Genomic DNA, 5,383 nt, shown 5'->3' with positions numbered 1-5,383 from the left:
ATCAAATGTCTCACAGCCAACACCATTAACTATTCAGACATATGCACATGTATATACATATACAATTTCTACTACATGTTGCCTTGGTGCCTTCGGAGCACGATGACAAGTAGTTCATGGGGGCGGTAGCGGATAATAATATTCTCCTTTCGGAGAAAAAATCCGGCTATTTCCTCTTGAAGTGCTTGTATGCGGTCCGATGGTAGGAGCTTATCCCGCACCGATCTGAACTGTTAAGAAGGAGATCAATATGCAGGTGTGTTAGTTGTGTGACTAGATATAGATAATGGTGTGAATAGTGTTCTGACAAAAACGTACCCAGTCCTGTCTATTAGATCTGCTCCTTTCGCACGTCATCATGCGAATATTCTCGCAAACGTAGTATGCACACAGATTATTCCATTTCGCCTGCCTCAGGGCCTTTACGAGAATGGAATTGAATCAGATAATGATTAATCAAGCATAATAATTAATTAATGATATTGAAACAAGAATTAAAGAGATGGTAGCTAGCTAGTACTACTTAATTACTTACCTTGGGTCGATGCCAAAACAATTTTTTTCCATTCTCCTGGAGTCACCCCGATGAACTTTTCCCATGCCCTACCCGCCGGCAAAGAAAATTAATAAAGGGGTTATTAAATAGTTCATATCAGGAACTAATAGTTAATAATGATTGAAATTACCTGTTGACTATCCCCTTCACGATGGTGTAGTCTTTATTTTCTTTAGTTAGTGAGTCCAGTAATTCAACTTTTCCTTCCTCAACTTTAATGTTTATCAAGACCCAGTGCCAACTGCATACGCACACGTTTGCATGTCTTAATTAAGCGGGCATGTGCATAAAATTAATCAACTACCATAAACCATATACACTTAATTATTAACATCTAGCTAGCTAGTAAGCAAAAACAGAATTTGTAGTATAAGACAGTGTGACTCACGGGAAGTTGTAAGGAAGTAGTATATCTTCGAAGGTATTGAGGCGCTTCAAAAACTCTAGCATGCTTTCCTCTACAGCAGCTTTACAATGTTCAATCTCCCATATGTCCCGATTAATAATATTTGGGTCAATGAACCCAATGCCATAGCGTCCAGCTTTTTTCATTTCATACATCTTCATCCTGCATATAATACCACAGAAAAAGAATATAGTAAGGATAATTACATGTAATGATTGATCAAAATTATCACTACATAACTAGCTTGAGACTTAAATTATAGAAAGAAATCACTTACAGACAATAGCAACTGACGATAGACTTATCGAGTGCGTCTTGATTAAATAACTGAAATAGTTCTGGATACTCAATGGCCAGAGCTTTCTCATGGTAATAATGCTCATGCTTGACATTCACCATGAGGGACTCTCGATTGGAAATCTTGGTAATGTTCATGTACCATTGATGCAATTGATACATTCTCGTTGGGAGGTCCTTGACCTTGTCTGGATGGGCCAAAGGTTTGCCCCGGACATATTGCCATGCTATTTCCTATTCTTTAAGTGTAGGCATGGGCTCGATTTCGAGGAGTTGTCCAACAGAGATATTGAGCATTTGAGCCTGAATTATATGATCCTCTGTTATTACCACATCGCCATGCTGGGGAACGCTAACGGTTTGCCCACAATAATATTTGGCGCGCGTACTACTCCTCTCATGTGTTGTTGGCACAACAAGCGGGGGGATCGCTTGCGCCGCCTGTTCTCCCAACTGGGGAACGGTTTTCCCGCATTTTTTGCCAGCTGCTTGTGGCTCGAGCTTGAGCTCGGTTCCTTCTGTAGTCGTGCTCGATGTGCCTTCCTGATTTGGCGCTCATAGTCCGAGTCAACAGGCTCGGGAGCTAGTTCTCTAGCCATACGAATGAAGTGGTCAATTACTTTCTCAGACACTTTCTCCTTTGGCGGCGGTGCCGGTTTCGGTCCAAAATGGGCGTCCACTTGGGCTTGCACTATGGCTGTGTTTTGCTCCTTAGTCATGTCGTAAGGCCTCTGAGGAAGAGGAGCGAGGCTTGGACCATATTTATATCGCTTGCCTTCGCCTGTACTTCCTGAACTACTCGACTCGTACCTCTACACACCAAAGCTGCGGGATGTCTCTTCTGCGATTGCTGAGACGGCGGAGATGGCTGCCGTGGAGTTGGACCAGGAGAAATGGCCTGACGATGTGCCGGACTTGAAGCAGGAGGTGTGGCCTGACACGGTGCCAGACTTGCAACCGGAGAAGTGGCATGACGCTGTGCCGGGCTTGAAACCGGAGGAGTCAGCTCACGCGTTCGGGGACTTGGAGGAGGTGGCGGACTTCGAGGAGGAGTCGTCTCACGCGTTCGTGGACTTGGAGGAGCGGGAGTCTGCTGACTCGGTGGCGGACTTCAAGGAGTCGGCAGACGACGCGGTGTCGGTGGACTTCGAAATATTATGCAATCCTTTCTCCATAGGATGATACGATGTATGGCCTCTCCGAGTGTGCGCTCGTCTTCACCTCCAGGAATGTCAAGTGTTAGCCCCGAATATGGGTCCACCACTTCATCAACCATGACACGAGCATAGCCCTCTGGAATCGGGATGCAATGGTAGGTTGCTTCGGGGGTAACTGGAAAAGCAATGCCGTCCGCCACCTTCATGGATATGTTCTTCATTTTGGAGTGTAGCTCACAGTTAGTGTTCTCTATGATGTCATCCATAGGGTATGTATCCAGCAGTGTGTCGCCCCGGGAAGAACCAACGCTGCTTTTCGGCATGGATGGGACGGTGCTATCCAATGCTGGACGATCATCCGCTTGCTGCTGCCACTGCTTAGACCCCATTTCCTGGCTAAGTGAGTCGATCTGCTGTTGCTGCTGCTAGAATTTGAGTGCCAGGTCCGCGTGCCTTGCTTCTAGGCCTTGAAGATGTTCTGCGTCCTGCTTCCTCTGCTCCTCCTCCAGCTTCCTCTTCTTCTCCTCCTCCATCTTCTTTCTTGCACGGGACCTGTAGTCGTCATTCCAGTCCGAAAAGCCCTCATACCAGGGAATAACACCCATGCCTCGTGTTCTTCCCGGGTGTTCAGGATTTCCCAGGGCGCGCGTAAGCTCGTCGTTCTCTCTATTGGGCGTGAACACCCCCGCTCGAGCTTCTTCTATTGCGTCAATTATCTTTTGTTCGGCTCCTTTTAGACTTGCCTTCTTCGAAACCAGGCCTGTCTTCGGGTCCAACGCCCCCCATGCGCATAGAACCAAGTTCTGCACTTGCGGGGCCAGTGCCGGGTAACCGGAGTGACCCCTGCATCCTCCATCTCTTGCTCAGACTTATCCCACTTAGGCAATGCCACCACGTAGCCACCTGGACCCAGCCTATGGAACTGCGTCTTTCTTGCAGCATTTGCCTTGTTTTTCATCGACCGTTCCTTAGATATTTCTGAATCCTTGAAGGTCACGAAATCGTCCCAATGTTCTCTTTGCTTCTCCAGTGTTCCCTTGAAATCTGGAGTCTTCCTTTCATTAGCGAGGTAGTTGGCCCATACAGTTTTCTTGTGGGTGTTGAATGCAATTGCCATCTTGTTAAGAGCAGCGGCCTTGACTTTGTCCACATCTGCTTTAGTGAAATGATCTGGTAGGGTGAAATGTTCCATCAGAGATTTCACCAGGTCTTCTTTGGCTCTGCCATCGACCCAAGTAACACCTGGACGTTTAGTCTTTGGCTCTTTCCATTCTTGAATGGAGATCGGGAGTTTGTCCTTCACAAGAACTCCGCACTGACGAGTCCACTTGTTCGCAATGTTCTTAGGCGTGAGGGGTTCGCCACTAGGTTTGATGGATTCGATGTGGTACTTTACACCATCCTTCAACAATCTGCCCGGGCCTCGCTTTGTCTTGCTATCTGTAGAAGCAGATTTGCTCGATCCGGAGGGCTGAAAGAAGAAAGATCAATTCGTTAATATATCTTCAATAAAAAAAACATGTGATGATCACCATGATGCATGCTTATATAAATATACCTCACCGGTAGTGTTTGTTATTTGAAGATCAGCATTGTCTGTGTCATCACAAACATTGTCTGTGTCATCATAATCATAGTTCATGACTTCATCAGCTCGGTCGTCGAGATCGAATATCTTTTCATCACCCTCTCCGGTATTGTTAAGATATTGGGAGCCGTCATCATTCAGATCATCTAGCCTCTGAGGGCTGCATATGATGTCGAACAATTCCTCTTCTCTCTCTCTGCCGGTATTGTCCGCCATAGCTTTTACTTTACTAATAATACAGAAGAAATATAAAACAATTTAGTATTCAAATTACAATGCATGGATGCAATTAATCAATAAGGAAAATCTGAATCTCGAATACATCCTCTCGAATATATAATCTCGAATACATCATCATCTTAATATATATAATCTCGAATACATCGTCTCGAATACTATATATCGAATACATCACTGGCTAGGTACCTAATAAAGATCGAGTACTACAGAAGAATCTAGGGCGCCACTCGCGGTTCCTGGGGCGCGGGCGGTGCACACCCAAAGAGAAGGAACCATCACAGGATCATATCTCCGGTCATCTGCCCAAAGAACTCGCCAAGTAGTGGAGAACCTGACGTCGTCCATAGCAGCCATGTAGCGATGGACGTGCTCATCTTCCTCCCTGACACGGCAACGCACCACCTTCGGCGGGGCCGGCTGCCTCTGCACCGAATGTGGCCCACGCGAACGCCACCAAAGAAGATCAGGGTCGACGACGGGACCCGAGGTCGAGTTCCTCACCAAGCGGCGCGCCCCTCCAGGTAGCACCTCCCAGTGCCAGCCCGGCGGAGTCCAGTCCCGGACATGGGTCCCCTGAAGCATGACGTCGTCGCAAACGGGTCGACGGCGAGGATGCGGGCCGGGCATATCGTCGAGAACAAATACTATATGCCCGCAAAAAGTAACATTTTTTAAATGATTGGATTGTGATAACTAAAATTCTATATATATGCAAATTCTAACAATCTGACATTAATCTAATTCATCTAACTAAAACTAATTCTAAAATTTCATGATTATATAACTAACATTTCCATAACAATTCTAATATTTATATAACTAAAAAACAGAAAAATTGCTAACATTTCTATAAATATTTCTATAACTAAAAAACAGAAAATATTTATAACATTTCTATAAAACTAACATTTCTAATATTTATATAACTAAAGAACAGAATAATTTCTAACATTTCTATAACTAAAAAACAGAAAAATTTATAACAAACAAACTAATGTGTGTAGTGTGTGTGTAGTGTGTGTGTGTAGTACTGTGTGTGTGTGGACATTGGCGGCCGGGGCGAGCTCACCGGCGAGTCGACGACGGGGCGACGGGACGGGGCGGCGACGACGGGGCGACGGGACGGGGCGGCAACGACG

This window comes from Triticum dicoccoides, chromosome 4A, assembly GCF_002162155.2.
Source record: "Triticum dicoccoides isolate Atlit2015 ecotype Zavitan chromosome 4A, WEW_v2.0, whole genome shotgun sequence".
Lineage (NCBI taxonomy): Eukaryota > Viridiplantae > Streptophyta > Magnoliopsida > Poales > Poaceae > Triticum > Triticum dicoccoides.
This window is presented reverse-complemented; position numbering follows the sequence as displayed.